This window comes from Neofelis nebulosa, chromosome 5 (assembly GCF_028018385.1).
Source record: "Neofelis nebulosa isolate mNeoNeb1 chromosome 5, mNeoNeb1.pri, whole genome shotgun sequence".
Classification (NCBI taxonomy): Eukaryota; Metazoa; Chordata; class Mammalia; order Carnivora; family Felidae; genus Neofelis; species Neofelis nebulosa.
Genome location: NC_080786.1, coordinates 84927853 through 84946852, shown reverse-complemented (window position 1 = coordinate 84946852; position 19000 = coordinate 84927853). Strand labels below are relative to the sequence as shown.

Sequence of the window (19000 nt, the reverse complement as noted above, 5' to 3'; positions counted from 1 at the left end):
TGTAAAAGAACAACTCTAGGGGGCTGTTGGTATGGATGGAGCCTTGCCATAAGCTTGGGAAGCAGCACCATGCGGAGAATTTGCCTGAGATTTGCAGCCAGGTAGGACTGGATTCAAATCTGGACTCCTCCACGTAGGAATTGTGATACTCGGGAAAGTAATTTAATGCTTCCCGCCTCAGTTTCCCCATCAGTACCACAGGAGTGACCTGCCCTTCTTGCTGGACTGGGGGGAGGGGGAGCAAAGGACACAGGGCAGAGACAGCTGCTGTGCTTGCTGGTTTGCTCGCCACTGGGTGTGACCCAGGCCCCACTGGTCTAGAGATGGAGACTCGGAGGGCTTTCGGTTCACGAAAGCCATTTCAGTGTCAGCCGGGGCAAGCAAAGGAACCCAGAGTCAGCCCTGCAGCAGCCAGAAAAGGAAACTGCAGCCAGGAACGCCCCACCCTGCAGGGCCCCTGTGGCCACCACACCTGCCCTCAGACCCACACGGACACCACAGAAGAGGGAGCCCTGCCGCCCTCAAGTTTCCTGGACTCATTCTCGACACCCACTCTCACTCCGCCTGACCTGGCACTTGCTGTCCCAGCTCCGGTTGCCCTGCTTTTCTGGGTTTGACCCCTGCCAGTTCCCTGCTCTCGTCTTGAACCCACTCAAAAGTAACTCCGATCAAACACCCATGGCACGACTTTTACGGCCCCTGGTGCACCCGCTGCCCCTGTCAGTGGGGCCGGCAGCTGGGTGCCACTGAAGAAGCCTCCTCCCTCTTCTGGGTGCTGTGTTGGCTTCCGGGGTGGCATTTCCTCCTTCCCTCTCTATTTCTTTTATTTTTTATTTTGTTATAGCTGGGGAGGAGCAGTCTTTGAGGAGTTTTTGAGTGAACACGCCATATGCCTGTTTCATCACGAGCGCAAATCAGCAGGAGGAAAAAGGATGTCCTTAAAGTGACGTGAAGCCATCAAAGGAGCTCTCAGGCCCCCCTTCAGAAGGCAAAGGGGAAAAAAAAAAAAAAAAAACACCTGAGCAAGTTCCTGACATCAACATCTGAATCTTCCTCCTCTGAATGCTGTAGAGATGAAACGTTTCTCTGTCTGCTCTGAGCCTCAGTTTCTTTTTTTGTAAAACGAGGACGATAACGATTCCAGCGTAGGCAACTTCATCGTGTTGCTATCTGGACCACAGCAGGTACTGGATGTGAAAGTACTTGGTAAGCGACGCAGCCCCATGCACCTGAGAAGGGCGGCCCACGTCAGGTCTCAGCCCCATTCTGGGTTGAGGTCTGTGTATCCTCAACTAGGTCATTCCTGGCTGTGCTAAGCAGCCCCCTGCAACGGCCCCTGAGTTTCCAGGACTGGAAAACAGATGAATTCCACGTGCTCCCTTTCCTCAGGCTTTTCTCCCAGATGGGGTGTGCCTTGCGGGTGGTGAGGAAGCTTGAGGAATGCTCAAGGGTCCCTTTACGGGAAGTCTCCAGATGCGATCTCCTGTGGCAAACACCTGACCTGAGGACCCCAACTCCCATCATCGCCCTGTTAGAGGAGGCAGACTGTGGGAGGTCATGTGGTGCTGATACGTGACATTGCCTCCCCACGCAGGCAGGAAAAAGAAAGTCCTAAAGGGCACATAGTTATTATTCTGATTTTGTAGACGAAGAAACCGAGGATAAGAAGGGTTAAGCTCCTCCTTCACATTTGCACGGCTAGTAAGAGGGAGAGGTGGCATTTGAACTTGGGGCAGCCTGACTGCAAAGCCTTGACTGGTTCCTTTATATCACCACGTGTGATACAATGGTTGTCACGTGTGTAATAATGCTTGTCTCACAAGATGGAAAACTGCAGAGGGTCCGTGAAAGAAGGATGGGTAATGTGCCGTGCAGTTTTAGAGGAGGGAGGGATCACTTCCGGTTGGAGAAATCCAGGAAACCTTCATTGAGGAGGTGGCTTTTGCCTCCAGGTCTTGAGGAATAGCCCAGATTTGGACATTCAGAGATGTCTATTCTTCCCGTCCGTTGTCCCTTCTGCGGGCTGTGTGGCTGGCTTCCCATATCTGGTGAATCTTCGCAAAATCCATTTAGTCCCCAGCCTCATCCTCGTTCTCACTGTCCCCACACAAGAGAAGTCCCGGAATACTGGGAACGGGAGAGGAAGTCACTCCGAACTGGGTTCGACTAAAGAACCTTCCTGGAACAGGCCCTGGGGAGAGGTCTGATGCGGTGGGTCAATTAAGAACCGGATTTTATTGCAGATTTATTGCAGCCTTCCTTCCTTCCTTCCTCCCTCCCTCGTGTCCTGAGTGCCTGCTCTCTGCCTAGGGCAGTGCTGAGTGCTGGGGACGGGGAGGTGGGGGCCCACTCTGACACAGTTTTTGGCCCCCGGGGAGTCTCAGTGTTTAATGACGGGAGGGATAAGGTTGCAGGGCCCCAGGGTCCCAGTGTTTGCCTAGAAATTCAAGAAGCCCCCAGGGTGGGGCAGGGTGACCCCGTTGAGGGGTGTGGGTAACTAGAGTAAAAGAAAATAAGCTGGCCATACAGAGCAGGGGAGGGGGCGGGGGGGGGGGGCGGGAAGAGGGTGTTTGGGGGAGGGGCGGACGCGGAGGGGAGAAGCTTGCAGGGCAGCCAGAGGGGGAGGCCCGGGCCTGCTGCTGAGAGGGCTGAATGAGTCAGGAGCCGGGCAGCTGGCTCACCCAGAGGCCGCCCCACCGCACCTGGCCTTGCCCACAGCTGTGCTCCAGCGAGCGGCCCACGCCAGCAGCCAGCTTTCATCAGGGCAGCCAGAGCAGAACTTGGCTGCTTCACTGATTTTCTTCTGCCTCTCGCCGCCCACTTGGGGAGAGCTTGTAGAACGCGGCCTGTATCAGAGACGATTGAGTAAACCAAGGATGAGAGACGCTGCACGACGTCCTTGCACCCGCTTCCTTCCCGGATGCAGGGGCCGCCAGCACAGGGCCTGAAGTTTCTCTGCCGACGACGTGCGCCCTTCAGCCGGCTCTGGGTCCTGGCCCAGACGCACCATCAGGGGGGCGGGGGGGGGGGGCTCGGCCTTGGAAGGATCTGAGGGTAGCTAGGCCAGCGGTACTAAACTGACAGATGGTTACCTGGGAAGCTTTGAAAAGTACACGGTGCCAGGCTCTGAGCCCAGACATATGACTCAGTAGTCAGGGTCTCGTCCCTGTCCGGTTGTTGATTCTGCAGGTCCCACGCTCAGAGGGGTGGTCCCCTGGGGCCGGTGAGGCCCAGGCAGCACTTTCCTTCCTTGCGCTTGGCAACCAGCCTTTTCTTGTGAATTTATCGTTCTCATTAAGGGAATGGCTCTCAAAACCCGCTGAGAGGACCAACGCTATTGTGCTCCTGAATGCCGGGCTGACCGGCCAGGAGAGGGTTTCTGGGCTGGCTCTGTTCCATTTCATCATGGAGAAGGAGGCTTTCCCCCCCGGGGGTGGGCGAGCGTTGTCTGTTGCCTTGAGATGCTTCCCCTCAGCTGTGGGGAGAGCTGGTCAGCCAGAAATGTCCTCCCCAGGGCTCAGGCCTACCCGACCGAGAAGAGGGTCTGTGGACAGACGCTGCTGCCCGCCTCCCCTCGCGTGTCCCCATCCCAACCTCCAGGGCTGGCTAAAGAGCAGGCTGTCTTCTGGAGGAATTGAGACGTGGGGCATCTCTCTGGGAAGTCATTTTAAATCTCATTTCTAAGTCCCAAGAGGTGCTCAGCAAATGGATAGTAATGATTTTTATTCCATGTGCCCGAGATTTGCTCGTGCAGGCTTTCACGGGTTCGTTCCCTGTGACGCCCTGGGAGGAGAGGGGACAGGGGACCATCTTCCCATGCTGAGCTCAGAAAGGGAGTGGGCTCCCGAAGCGTTTGGTCCTAAAGGACCAAAAGTGTGTGTTAGGTACCGTCACGTTGTTGAGAAAGAAAGAGAGGGAGAGAAGGAGGGCCAGAGGGGGAGAGAGAGAGATGGAAAGAGAGAGGGAGAGAAGAAACAACTGATAAAGCAAATGGGGTAAAATGTTAATAGTGAATCACCTGGCTAAAAACATACAGGTGGTTTTGAATATTTTGACAATATTTTGAAGTTTTAAATTTATTTTCAAATAAAAAGATTTTTGAAAAGGGGATGTGGTTTATTCAAGGACATAGCAAGTTGATAGTGGGGCCCCTATCCACATAAGGCTCACCTGTGACATCACCTCTGGATTTATTTAGTTTTTAGACTGGACTTAAGTGCCAGTTCTCGAGTGAGCCTTCCCTGCCCTCCCAGACTAGACCGTGAACCCCGGTTTCATGTACTTATCACAAGAGTTACGAGTGAATTATTTTCAATTTGATGCCCGTTTCTGCTGCTGGACGGTAAGCTCCTTGAGGACAGGACCTCATCTGCCTCGTCCCTGCCAGATCCCAAGGCTCTAGCACAGAGACTGGGATATAGTAGATGCCCAGCTAGTATTTGTTAAAAGGCCGAATGAGTGTGTGAGTGAGTATCAGCGCGGCCCCGGATGTGCACAGGTGGACACACGCACAGGTGCGACCATGCTCAGGCTCTGCTCTCTTGTTCCATTGCTCTGCGTCATATGCCAGGATTTACAGGGCAGCTGGCAGGGTGGCATCATGCCTCTGGAAATGACATCTGGGAATGAATGACATCCTTTGGGAAGACAGGATGACGCTCCTTCCCAGCCAGTGCCTCCCTCCCCTCCCCACCTCAAGCCCAGAGGCTCTTCCGGTGGGGGGGGGGGGGGGGAGAAATGATGCTATGGTAGCAGGTGGTGGAGGGATCCCAGAGACAGCAGGCTCCGAGAGGGGGGCAGGGATGCAGAGGGGAAACCGCTGCCTTTCCGGAAACAAAAGAGCCCTTTAAAGTCACTTGATATCATGTCTTCCTGCCCTGGGCCTCTGCCAAGCCTCCTTCTTCCTATTGTGGAGCAGCGGGGACAACAGAGACCTGTATTTGCTCCCCTGCTGGTGCACTGCCCTGGGGACTGGGAGCAAGCGTCGTGCTGGCAGGCCTCCTGTGCCCACAGTGTGCCCGCTAACTGAAGAGTTCTGAGTTTAGGTTTTGATGGGTCACGCATCCACATATTTCAAAGTCCAAAAGTGTGGACACACGGGCGGCGAACGTCCCCCTTGTGCCCCGTCCTCCATCCATCCAGTTCTCCTTTGGGAAGGTTTTGGTTCTTAGGAATCCTTCTAGAGATAGTTGACGCACATACAAGGAGATATGCAGGTGCCCTGCAGGGGCAGAATTCCACATACACTGTTTCTATCTCGCTCTTTGCACTTAATGATGTGTATTTTACTTTCTCGGTTATGTAGTAGTCTGCGGGGTCGGTGTCCTGGGGACACGGTGCTCCAGACTTCCCCTGTCATGCCGTGTGCATGAATTGCACACTTTTCTTCCTGGATTGTACTGAGTATTGAGGACTGATGGAAAGTTACAGGTGAGAGGAACCTTACTTCTGTGCTGCTTGCTCAGGCTAGTAACCACTGGCCACAGGTGGCTCTTGGGCATTTGAAACATGGCTAGCCAGACTGGGATGTACTGTAACTGTCAAATCCTCAGTGAATTTTGAAGATTTAATTTTTTTAAAGTGTCAAATATCTTATCAGTAAATACATGTCTATATTTATCACAAGTTTAAAATATGATTTTTAAAAATTATCTTGGTTAAGTGTTTTTTTTTTTTTTAACAATGTGGCTACTAGCGTATGTAAAATTATATAGATGGCTCACATTTATAGGTGGCCAGGATGTTTCTAAGGGGCTATGCTTCCTTGGAGACTTGGAGCCCCGGGAGGGGGCTGGGGGTGGGAAGGAGCTAAATAGATCAGAAGGGGAGGGAGCTAAGGAGTGGAAGCAGATGGCTGGCAGCAGGGTGTTGAAAGCTCCCCAGGGCAGGGGTCAGGAGGACTGGGTTCTTGCCTGCCTCGTTGTGAATTTCTGGGGAGCCCCAGAACCAGCCTCCTCCCTTCTCAGTCTCCATTTCCTTCTGTGCGCAAGATGGTGGGCAGGATTTGAGAATGTTGCCTCTCTTCTCTATCCCTGAGCTAAAACAGCGCCCAGCACAGGGCAGATGCTTGCTGACTGACTGAATGAATGAATGAACGAGAATAGGAAGTGGAATGAAAAATGGGAGTTTCCCTTTCCAGGTTAAGTGTTAGCCTCATCAAAGAATCAGGACCTGGAGGCCCCCTAGAGATTGAAGGGTGCCTGGGACTATGAATCCAAGGCTCAGAATTGCAGGAGTGACCTTGCCCCAAGTCTCCCTGGGGTGTTGGTGGCAGACCCAGTACCACAACCAAAGCCCCGTCCAGAACAAAAAGGCTGTTACAAATTAGTAGCACTCTTGGGAATGTCTGCTGCGAATGCAGCTGGGCCACGGCACCCCTCCTTCTCCCCTTCTAGCCATTTTCAGGGTGTGGGGCGACATGTCCTACTGCTATCAGGGGTCAGCAAGGGGGTTTTCATAGATTATATTGAAAGAATTACAATGGTGAGGGAAAGGAGCCGAGTTCCCACAGAGTGTCCGGTCACTCCTGTGGGGGGCTCTGGGAGCTGGGCCCGGCTGCCTCTTTCTCTCTGGGAAGCAGCACACACAGTTTTTAATAATTAAGTAACTTTAATTGTCCTGGGAAAGCCGAGCTCGCCTTGGGGCACGCTGCACAAACTCATAATTAATGTTACCAAGAGAGATTAGCAAAGGAGAACTGAGAAATGATTCACTTTTTAAAAAGCGCCTCGCTGTTAAGCCTTATTATCCTAAGTTTAGAACCTCATTTATCTGCTTTGAGGGGGGGAAAAAAAAAGAGAGACCCAAGACCCAGAAACTAATGCATGTGAAATTAAAACTCCATGTCTTTGTAATCTCATTTAAAATAATCATCAGATGGGAAAATGTTGCCATTTATTGATCCCACTCTGGTGACCGAGGGAAGATTTAAGACAGAGGAACATAATTAATAAATAATAATGCATTAATAAAAACTCAAGCTTTTTCCTGTTATCCTGTTATCATCGCATTGTAGTTTTTTTTTGTTTGTTTGTTTGTTTTTTTTTTTGCAACAGCGTTTTCTCTCTGGCTGTCTACGAAAGACAGCCCAAAGTCTGCGTGATTACGTCGAGTCATGCAAGGATTCTGGTGGGGTGTCTGGCCTATCAGTGTTTGGTGCGTATTTGATGAATTAATGAACGAGCGAGCACATTCACGCAAGATGGGAGGACTCTAGAAAGCTCCTTCCTCGCACAGACATACCCAGGTGGTAGGAGCGGTGAGCCCGGCCCGTGCCTGGGGAAGGAGTCTGCGGTGGTGACGAAGGAGGGGGAAATACAGTAGGTGGGGGCGGGCGGGGCGAAGCCGTGAAAATTAGGAGTGGGTGTAAGCGCCAGGGCGCAGCGTGCAGCCAGCCACAGAAATCGGGCCTCTGCTGGCCCCTGTGCATAATTAGTAGCCAGAAATAGCACCTGATCGGTGGCCCTGAACAAGCAAGTGTGTTTCCGTGCAGGTCCTCATGTCTCCACAGCACTGCCCTGTTTTCTTCTTCCTTTCAGACAACAACTATTTGCATCCCAAGTGATGGGTGTCCCACTCTTTCCAAGCACCATTCTCCACAGGGATAGATGGAAACAGCTGGAACGGAGGGGGGAGACTTTGGCTGTAAACCTAGACAGAGGTTCTCTTCTCTCTGAGCCTCAGTTTCCCCATCCACAAGACGGGAACCATGTTTGGGCTTCCCCGAGGCTCGACTGATGGTGTGGATGGCAGCTCCTTGGCAGGTGGGAAGAGGATACCAGAGGCGCCTGGAGCCCCTTTTCCAGGTAGCTGTGGGGGAGGTTTTGTGATGCATGCTTCTTTCCTTCTGGCCTCTCCACAGCCTTGGTCCTAACCCAGGGGTTCGCTTCTCACCGTGTGCCCACCAGATCTGGCTCAGACAGCCCCTGTTCCCTCATCCTGGAGTTGGGGGAGCTGGAGGGGGATTTGCTTCCTGTGGCCACATGCGAGGGCACTTTTCCTGAAACCTTTGCTGTCCCTGAAATGTCACTCAATCCCGGGGGAGGCTGGTGGGTAAATAATGAGGAGGTAGCTGATTCAGCTCAAGATGTGTGACTCCTCTCAAGTTCTCTACGTGTAAGCAGACCACTTACAAAGAATGAAATCTTTTAAGATGTGAAGGAATGAAGCCATTCTCTTCCTGGGGCTGTCCCTTTGTGACCTCAGGCAAATTGTGTCTGCGGCCTTTGTTGCCTGAGGGGAGAGGGTAGAAGACACCCCAAGGAGACTCCCTTAGAGCTTTTCCTGAGCACGTAGAAACTGAGGCACTGGGCACTGAGGTGTTGAAAGTGCCTGAGGCTGGGGAAAGCATTCAGACCTGCAGGTGGAGAGGAGGGGTACAGGGGGACAGGGCTCGCCATAGTCCCCCAGCCCGTTCTATACATTACACATTGCTAAGTTCTTTCCCATCCACGATCCCACTTGATCCGCATGAAAATTCCAGGAAGGAGATATTACCATTCCCATTTTGCAGATGAGGAAACTGAGGTTTCTGAGATTTTAGGTGACCAACGACTCGAACCCAGGTTCTCAGACTCCCACCACTCTGCCCAATGAGAGGCTGCCCATCATAATCTTGATACTTTCTTCTGGCTCTTAAGTACTGTGATATGTTCCTTGTCTCGTCCAACATGTGACGCCATATATTTAATTACTACCTTGGGGTTCAGACAACATTTTGTTTCTTTCACTCATTTTTCTGGTCATCAGTCCATTGCCTTTTCAGCTTATATGCTTATATGTTCCGAGACTAGTACCCACTGTAGCTAGTCAGGATTGCTGACTCTGAGTCTCGGGCTAGGTGCGTGTTTTAGATTTCAGTTTGATCACACAGGCCAATAGTAGATAATCCGAGTTGTAAGAAAGAAGAGTAAAAAGTAAGCCCGTCCCCTCTTGTTCTCTATACTCTGCCCCTGAGGGCTTCTCCCAGACACAACGACTGCTGACAGTTTTCCATGCATCCTTGAGGTGGTTTATGCAAAGGCAAGAGCACACACAGGTATGTGTGTGTGTGTGTGTGTGTGTGCTTCCCTTCTTCCAAAATGGCAGCATACTATAGGTACTAGGTCATACTCTCTTGCTTATAAACCTCTATCAGGGAGATCGATCCATACCAGAACATAGAGAGTCAGGCCAATCTTTCTACATGGCTGATTCACATTTCATTTTACTTAACCTACATCTCATTAAAAAAAAAATTTAATGTTTATTTATTTTTGAGAGAGAAAAAGAGAGAGAGAGAGAGAGAGCATGAGCAGGGGAGGGGCAGAGAGAGACAGAGACAGAATCCGAAGCAGGCTCCAGGCTCTGAGCTGTCAACACAGAGCCCAATGCAGGGCTCGAACCCACGAACCATGAGATCATGACCTGAGCCAACGTTGGAAGCTCAACTGACTGAGCCACCCAGGCACCCCATTTCATTTTTTAAAGCTACTTGCCTACTGATGGACACTGGGTTGTTTTTGTTATTTTGTTATTTTGCCATTCACATCGCCCCTTACCATCCAAGCCTTAATATTACGATTGCCTAGGAGTAGTCTGGTGCAGTGGAAATTGCTGGGGCCACAGGACTGAGATATGAGAGTTCTATCCCATCTATATTAAATTTGCTATTTGACTTGCAGCAAGTGCCTGCCTCCTTGGGCCTCAGTTTCACCATCTGTCAAGGGGGACACTGGGCCGATCTGGTGTCCTTCCAACCTGTCTCTGAACCCTTGAGTCTCCCCACACCCCAGAAGCAGCAGGGCTCCCCATCGAGGGTCAGCCAAGGCTGCGGCTGTGGGTGGGCTCCGTGGGGCTTGGTAACCTGTGAACCTCTCCCTTGCTGCACTGATCTCAGTAATGCAATATCGAACCCAGTCAGGCAAGTTTGGCCTTGCTCTCCCCTGGATCCAGTGTGATTCAAGGCCCGTAGCGTGGCTTCCTTCCTCAATTAATGACTTGAGCGTTATGAATGACTAATCAGTTCAGCACTGAGAAGAACTGGGTGGCCGAGTAGGGGCTGGGGTGGCAGCGAGGCGGATGGGCTGGGTGTGGAGGGGGCTTTAGCCTCTCTGCCCTCTGCTCAAATGCCTTTGGGTCTCCATGCTTTCTTTTAAGGGGGGAGGGGTGAAGAGGGTCAGATGTCCTACCCAGACGCCAGGCTCCAGTGTCTCCTAGAGTACGTGTCCCTGGGTTGTTGTCCCTGTAAGCAAACTTCTCCAACCTCCTCTTCCGTCCTGCAGTGGGAAAGCCAAATGCTCATGGAGAAATCCCAGAGTGGAATCTGAGGCAGGATGGCTGGATACGTCGTTTTGTATGATATACTGTGTACCTAGGAAAAAGTTTTGAAATTAATCTATTCCTGGGAGAAGGCATGACGTGGTGGTGGGGAGTGTTCTTTTTGCTACCCACCCCAGACGGACGGCCTCCTGGCTTCTCACCCTACTTATCTTAGGCAGCTTGCTGCAGTTTCTAGGATTTCTGGGGACTGGAGGGAATACTTCTCTAAAGCAAGGCATCTGGCTTCACAGCCCACTCTACCTCACTCCACCCCCTTTCTTTCTTCACTGACCCCTTGTAGGCCGGAGCGCCCAGCCCTCTGTTTTCTAGTGGTGGTTAGGCAACCACCCTTTGTGGTGGCCTCTGAGGGCATGCCTGGACCATTACTGCCCAGCCTATGTCCCCATGGGGCCTCACGCCCTGGCCTCACCTGGCCCTGTCCCCCAAATCTTGACCAGAGCTCCTCCACTCTGGACATTGTGTCCTGGCATGGGTCCCCCTCCTCTCCTCCTCCACCAGGTTGAGCACTCCCTCGGAGCTCCCTGACTCCTTGAAGAAGGGGGGGGTGGTCCTTTCCTGCTGGCCTCTCTTCTTTGGCTTCATTTAGAAACTGCTCTCCTGACTGGCACACGAGATGTGCCACCTCAGCCTGTGCCATTTGGAACTCAGGCCACAGGAAATCTCTGAGCATCCTGTGTGTGTGTTGGGCCACCTGTCTCCAGCAACATGTGCTGGGCCCTGTCTCTGGGGTTTGTATTGGGACACTTGCCCTGGCCCTTCCACAGGCAATCAACTCATTGGGATGGGGGGGGTGGTTCTCTAAATTTTCCTTTCTTCCCAACATATTTCCTTTCCAGGGCTTCATGGGCCCATGTGCCCTCTTGAGGTTGAAAGGCATCAACATTTAACCAGTGCTGTGGCCAATGCAGACGTTCCGTTGTTGAATGAATGGATGGGTGGGTGGTTTTTATCTTGGGCAATGTCATGTTCCCTTCACCTCCAAAACCTTAAAGTTGCCTTTTGCTACATTACCTGGACCAGCCAGCTGCTCAGTCCTCCATCACTTTCTTGGGCACAACTCTGCCTTCCTCGGGGCAATGGCAGCCAAGTTCATCACATCAGAAGTTCACTGGCTTCCCGACCTGATTGAGTGCAGTTGGATTTTGTGCAAATCATCTTCAGCTAAAATCTTTAATGATTTAGGATGAGTCGCCCTACTTGGCCTTTTTCTAGGAATCCCACCCACAAATTTGCTTTAAGATGAGAACCTCCCCAAGAGGGAGGTGCATACCCCAAAAAGTGTTCTCTGTGTCCCCCCCCCCACCTTCTGCTCAGTGGCTCTGGACTCTGGGCCTTGGGTTTCTGCCTTTCCCCCATAGTATTGGTGCCCTGGGCCTATGGGTGCACAGGTCCTGCTCCTCGGTGAAGAGGTGCTGCTTGGGGATGAAATACACACCAACATGTGTATTTCCTGAGACTGGAGAGGAAAGCTAATGCATTGCCTACTTTAAGATTAACAAGCTATTTGACTAAAGAGATTTTTTTTCCTTTCTGTTCTCCACTTCATCCCCTTTCTTTCGGGTGCTTTTCACACCAAGTCACTGAAATCACAGGGTATGGGAGGTATTTTTCTCTTTAGAAATCCTTTTTCAGGCAACTATGTCAAGAATGTTTTCATACTTTGGGTCGGATGGGGAGGGAGGAAAAAAAAAAAAGGCTTAATCCCCCCAGATGGGTATTTCTCTGAAAACAGACATGCAAATGTTGGGCTTGTCAAACCCTAAAATGTTTTCTTTATTCTTGAGAATTATGGCAGACTGCCTGCTGAGCCTGGGAGATCTGACAACTGAAGGAAGGAGCAAGCAGAGTGTGGGAAAGGGCAGGCAGCGGAGGCAGAGGCACGCGCCAGATCAGCCAAAGACAAGGGACAACCGTCCTATGCCCTGTGCTGCAGACTATCCCTTCTGGCCCCCTCACGTTCTGTTGGGGGGAAGCTTACCTTTCAGGAACTGGGGGTGAGGATACAGAGCGAAGCTAGATGCAAGCTCAGGAACATCCTTGCCTTCGCTCTGCCCGTGGGAGGCTAGCCTGCGTGCTCCCTCCAGGAGCGGAAGCTCGTGCCTGACAACCCGAGTGTAACATAGAGACATAGAAATCGGTCATGCATGCAGTCGTCACCTGAGGCTTCTGCTGAGACCTGGGGGATGGGAGAGGGGGCAGAATTAGCAAATGCTTCCTCTGGGCTACTAAATAATTGCAAAGCCCTTCACTGAGACCTTGCCACCCCTAGGTGATGAGTTCACAGCTCTGCGGGAGAGAGAGACAAGAAAACATGCATGTTAGTGCAAGGCAGCCTGGGCCGAATGCGTGAAGAGAGGTGCAAACATTCCCCACCCCACCCCACCCTCCAAATATGGTTCAACCATTTACAGCAGGTGAGAAAATGGCTTTAAGATATTTTGTTGCATCCGGAGCTCTAGAGAAGAACGATTCTAAGTCTTTTAGGCTTCAGTTTCTCCTTCTCCTGGCCTTTTGCCTAATGAAATTATGGAAACAGGGCAGGGGTAACCCACTCTGCATGGATGGGGGTGCTTGGATTGGGTACAAGTCTCACCAAGGCCGCAGGAAGAACCATGGAGTAGCCTGCTATCTCCCTCTCTGGGTTGTTTTGAGAATCAAATGAGGGAATGGTTATGATTATATTTTGTATGTTATAAATCAGTAAATAACTAAAGGGTAGAGTTACTTCTTTGAGAATTACTGCCTTGAAGCCCTAATGATGGCTTCAATTTACCGAGCAACTGCTATGTTCCAGGCAACGTCTAGGGTGTAACGTAAGCTTGATGGGGGTCAGGACTTGGTCTTGTCCCTGGTATAGCCCTAGGGCCTGGAGAGAGCTGGTCACATAGTAATCCTTCAACAGCTATTTTGTAGAGATTGGAAAAGTGATCTCCAATCCTGACAGTCCCCTGGGGCTTTGGCCCTGCTCTGGGATCTGGAAGCTTGGAAAGGTTGAACAGTCTTTCCTAGGTTGGGATCAGAGCTGAGTCCATCTGTCTGTGAAGTTCAGGCCCTTTCTATGATGTCTGGGTCACCTTGGGGCCTCTGGGTCATCTGTCTCCTGACTTTGTTGGGTTTAGTTGTCGTTGCCAAAGTAGGCAGCTGGCAAAATGTGGGGGTCATAAGGGGCAGCCTCGGAGACAGGCAGGTTCTTCCTTTCTGGCTCTGTGGACCAGACAGGTCCACCCCAATTAACTGCAGAAGTGCCCTGGACTCTTCTTTTCAGGAACAGATGAAATAGTATCTGGGGTAGGTGGGAAAATGGTCCCTCAAAGGCATTCACCACCTCATCTCTGGAACCTGTGGATATGCTATGTTACATGTGAAGGGGAATTAAGGTTGCAGGTGGAATTAAGGTTGCTCATCAACTGACCTTGAGATGGGGAAATTGTCTTGGCTTATCCAAGGGGCCCCCAGTGTAATCACAGGGATCCTTTTTTTTTTTTTTTTTTAATGTTTATTTATTTTTGAGACACAGAGAGACAGAGCATGAACGGGGCAGGGGCAGAGAGAGAGGGAGACACAGAATCCGAAGCAGGCTCCAGGCTCTGAGCTGTCAGCACAGATCCTGACGCAGGGCTTGAACTCACGGACCGTGAGATCATGACCTGAGCTGAAGTCGGACGCCCAACCGACTGAGCCACCCAGGCGCCCCATAGGGGTCCTTTCAATGGGGAAGAGGGAGGCAAGGGAGACCGTGTCAGAGTGATGTGATGTGATGTGATGTGATGTGATGTGATGTGAGGAAAACTTGCTTGGCCACTGCTGGCTTTGAGGATGGAGGAAGGGACCACAGACCAAGACCAAGGGACCAACAGACCCCACCCCCCCCTCCCACCCCCTGGTCTAGAAGCTGGAAAAAGCAAGAAAACAGATGGTCTCCTAGAGCTTCCAGAAAGGACACAACCTCGTCAAAACCCTGATTTGCACCCAGTGAGACCCATGTCAGACTTCTGAGCGCCAGTGCCATCAGAGAATTGGAAACTAATACAGCATCTTAGCCAGGAGCAGGCCTCAGGAGGGTTTAGCCTGTGCCTTGGACTCAGGGACAGACATGGTGGAGGCAGACGTAACTCTCCCAGGCTTTCTGGAAACCCCCTCTTGCTCTGGCTCTAGTGCAGCCCGCAGGTGCCAGAGGCTTTGAGCACTGTTGTGGAGATGCTCTGACTGCACTTCCCTCTGGGCCGCCTCACGAACCTCTCACTCCCTGTCCCGGGACTGTCTGCTCTGTAGCATTGACATTTACCAGTGTGTATCCTGGAACCGCACGGGACTGCCCGTGACCGCGGGGGCACAGGAACATAGCGATAAGTGCTTTCCCCTTTCAGTGCTTGGGTGGGCAGTTCTGAGATGCTTTCCACAAGGCTTTTCAGGAGTTCCCCAGGAAGGGTGCCAGGTGGAAGCCGCCTCAGGAATGCATCCTTGTATGTCTCCCTTCTTCCTTGTTTCCCTCTCAGCTGGATCTCACTCCTGCCCCCTGGGATCATCACCAGAATGAATACCTGGATGGGAACTTTTGTTTCCAGCCCTGCCTTTGGAGGAAACTGCTGAGACCATATGCTGAACAGAACAGCTGTTCATCTAGTATTTGCTCAGAAGTATGTCCCCCGCCCAGCCTCACAGAGCTGCGAGGGGCTCGCGAGGGCCAGGGTAGCGGGTGGTAGGGCACCCTGGGACATGCCGAGAGCAGCACAGCTGTAGACGAGCCTGCCTGGGGTCTTGGCTGAGGATACTTCCTGGTCCAGTTAGAGACGGATGAAATCTGCAGGGGTCGTTTCCAGGCTCTCGGGGATACCACAGGCCCTGCTGGTGTGGTCACCCGAGTCCCCTAACTCTCGTGGGCTTCCCTTAGAACGCGCCCACGGTTGCTATCATTCAGGGCGGATGTGCTTCTGATGAACTTACTGACACCCTTAGCACGCAGGCTACAAAATGGGGGATTTGTGGGCGGCTGGGAAGCTGGGAGCCTCCCGGCCCCACCGCTGGGCAGCTGTTCCCAGAGCTGGCTGAGCATGTCTCTGCTGTGGGTTCCTTCCCTACCCCCACCGGAGGCTGCCTCTGTCATGCTGATAGGCCAAGCTGCCTCTTGGATCTGCAGCTTTCCTACCAACCATGCCCAGAACAGATGGAAACGGATCTCTTGGGCATCTCCAGCTGATGCGGATTTCACAGCAGGAGGAAGAGAGTGGGGGCAGCAGACAACCCAGCCCCTTCCCACGGCCACTTGGGAGGCCACACGGGTTGTTCAGCTGTCCACCCTCTCTCGTTGCGAAAGAGGTGGGGCTTGGGGTGGGGGATCCATTTCAGCGGTAGTGAGCCTAGCAGCTAGAAATTCCAAATACCCCAGTTCCTTACGGTTTTTAGCCAGAGCTCCAAGGGGACCCCTTACCTTGCCAGAGCAGAGTTTCGGGCCTCCCTGCATAGCACTGCTACACAAAGGGCTAGACTAGTCTCTAGGGTTCCCCCCCTCCGCCTCGCCTTGTAGCCTGTGTTCTATGCTCCCATCCCAGTCTCCTGCACAAGCACATCCACTATATCCCTCTACACCTGGCCCGGATACCACTTTCTCCAGGAAGCTGCCCCCTTCTGCTCCCCTCCCCCATTTTGGCAGTAATGTATCCCTCTTGCCTTGGTGGGGCCCAAAGTCTCCATCAGTGTGGCTCAGATGAAACCAGTTGCTTTATGCCTGGGGTCATAATTACTCCTGTGCTTGGTCATGTCTCTTATTGGCAGGGTCCTTTCTAGAACAGGGAATCTTCTTTCTTGGCTTCATAGTTCCCATGGGAGGGGCCTGGTAATGTTTCTTTTGGTCTGGTTGGTTTTGTTTTTATTTTTAATGAGTGCCTACGAAAAAACTGATGCCAAAAGCTGCTTTCCCCCCAAACCCCGTCTCAGCCCCCCTTGGGCTGCGATAAAAAAATGCCATTGACCTGGTGGCTTAAACCATAAACATCTATTTCTCACAGTCTTCAGGGCTGGGAAGACCAAGATCAAGGTGCCAGCAAATCCAGATCGCTGTCCGTCGGGAACCCTCCTCTTGATTTGAAGGCTGTGTCCTCACATGGCAGAGAGAGATGTCCTCCTTATAAGGTACGAATCCTATCATGGGGGCTCTACCCACATGACTTCATTTAAACCTACTTAACCTCTCAAAAGCCCCACCTTCGAGTACCATCACAGTGGGGATTAGAGTTTCGACGTATGATTTATGCTGGGACACAAACATTCAGTCCACAGCCCATCCTGTAATCGTGACAACCTCTGTAACAAATATTGAGAATTCTGTTCAAAACAACTCTCTTCTGAGTGCCAGCCGTGTTACGGACCTGGGAAGCTGGAGAGAGGTATTCAGTGGTGGCTGAGACCCAGTCCCTGCCCTCCGGGAGCTTCCGGACTGATGGACTTGCTGCTGCCCCCAGACGACCTTTGTCTTGTCATCATCACCAGCATGGCTGGGGGCTGCGGGAAGGGGGCAGAGGTGTCCGGGGGCGGGCGTGCCACCGCCTACGGGCTCAGGGCAGCTCCGTCCCTGTCACCAACTCTGGCCCACCCGCCTCGGCTTAGAAGATACAGTCCCATGTGGACACCAAGTGAGAGCTGAGAAGCCTCTTCCTCCTGTTGGTTGGTTTGTTTATTGTTTTATTCAGGACTTTCGAGGCTTTACAAGTCCCCAAGAACTTGAAGTTTTGTCATGTTTTCAGATGATGCATGTGAGTGTAGAGTTGTGCTGTCCAAATGCCCAAATGGTAACTGCCAGACACATACGCATTTACATTTGTTTCAGTTAATTAAATGCAGTACAATTTATTTTCACTATTTTAATTTTTTTCATGTGTATTTATTTTTGAGAGAGAAAGAGACAGAGCGTGAGCAGGGGAGGGGCAGAGAGAGAGGGAGACACAGAATCCGAAGCGGGCTATAGGCTTTCAGCTGTCAGCACAGAACCTGACGCGGGGCTCGAGCCCACGGACCGTGAGATCATGATCTGACCCGAAGTCAGATGCTTAACCCACTGAGCCACCCGGGCGCCCCAGAGGCAATACAATTTTAATTTCAGTTTTTCAGTCACATCATCCGCATTTCACGTGGGTGCTAACCTCATGTGGCGAGCTGCTACCACATTGGGCAGCGCAGAATAGAACGGTCCCATCAGCCCCGAATGTTCTGTTGGATAGCTTTGGTACAGAAATTTGCTTTCTTGCCATTTGTTCTTAGCGTTTTATTTTTTAGAGTTAGCTACGTCTGGTCTTCTTAAATGACCCCCCCCCCCCGCCTTTGGTGTCTCCTCACATAATTTTTTGAGGACTCGAGCTGTTAGTGTTGACCGTAATACCCTGCAGGCCCAGCCCCACCTTCACTGTTACGTGTTTCATCAGCTTGGCCTTTCTGTGCCCCGCTCTCCCTGGGCTGGTGATATTGTCCATCTTGCCTCTCAAACCTCTGTCAGAACAAATGCAAAGGGCTTTAGGCTGGCCAGAAGAAAACATAGCCGAGATCCCACGTAGCGAAAGTGATAATGATCTTTTGGTACCTGGGGAGAGGCTGCCCTTGCTTGGGACAGATCACACTTGACCCGGTGCCCTCCCCTCGGGTGGGGTTGCGAAGGCAACCAGTTGTCTGGGGGCCCGCTTTTCTCCATTTCAGCCAGAACGCTTTAAAACACAGCACCTGATGAGTTGGAGAGATCGTCTAGACAAGCTTCATCTGAGTTATATTGTAACATATTATTATCATAGTACATTGTATTGTACTTTTCTTCTGGGTAAATGTAATTCCTTTTACATTTACTACTACTACAAAAGTGCATACTTTTGATATTCCAGGAAGGAAAGGGGACATCTTCGGTGGGGCAACCAATGCAACTTCCACGGTATTTTTTGGCTGGCTGGGAGCCCATGCTTGTGTAATGCCGTCAGGACAGCATGCAGAGAATGTCACTCGCTGCAGGACCCCACTGACACCAGGGCAGTCACGATATAGCCAAACCCCATGCCAAGGGACACCAAAGACAAAAGCCTCCGTGGGCCACATCATTCGCCTGCAACATCCCTCATAGTGTAGTGGCTTGTATACCTGGTCACTGTTAGTGGTGGGCATAGAGAGATGACAGACACAGATTCTTGTCTTCTGGCCATAAAACCAGCTGCCTAGAATTTGGCGAAGTGACCAGTTTTGTTGAAATAAAAACCTCGGTTTTACGCAGAAGTGATTCACTGCTCTGCATCCAACATCAACATGCTTCCTGCTTCCCCTGTGTCTTTGAATCCAGATGTTGGCTTAATACATCCACAGAGCACCTCCCACATGCTGAGCATCGGGCTCAGTGCTGAGAGGGATCCAGAGATAATCCGTGAGGGCCGAGGGCCCGGGAGCTCACGGTCCACGATGGGGATGCCACCCGTGTCCAATGACCGAGCAGACTGTCACCAGCCCTCTCGGTGGGGCCCCCCAGACCAGAGCCACTGGGAAAGAGCACAGATGCGCCGAAGAACCATCAGACTCAGAGCTGGCAAAGTGTCTTTAGAGCTTTGCTCTCCAGTGGGTTGGGCCAACCTTCTCGAGGGGTCCTTGCCGCAAGACTCCCTAAGGTTCTGAGTGGCCTCGGTAGCTGGTGTTTGACAGGCATATGGGGAGAGGCCCA

General features: G+C 51.8%; 1 long non-coding RNA gene across 3 annotated transcripts; it reads left to right on the top strand.

Moving 5' to 3' along the window:
* The first annotated feature begins 306 nt into the window (after window positions 1–306).
* LOC131512348 (uncharacterized) lies at window positions 307–18564 on the top strand. 3 transcript variants are annotated; one of them, XR_009262103.1, is made up of 5 exons: window positions 307–2211; window positions 4206–4300; window positions 5306–5430; window positions 7056–7805; window positions 18183–18564. It is a non-coding gene; the product is annotated as an uncharacterized LOC131512348 (long non-coding RNA). The 3 variants fall into 3 exon arrangements; XR_009262104.1 differs by lacking the exon at window positions 18183–18564 and adding an exon at window positions 16326–18016 and having other exon boundaries at window positions 307–1184; XR_009262102.1 differs by lacking the exon at window positions 18183–18564 and adding an exon at window positions 16326–18016.
* The last annotated feature ends 436 nt before the right edge of the window (window positions 18565–19000 follow it).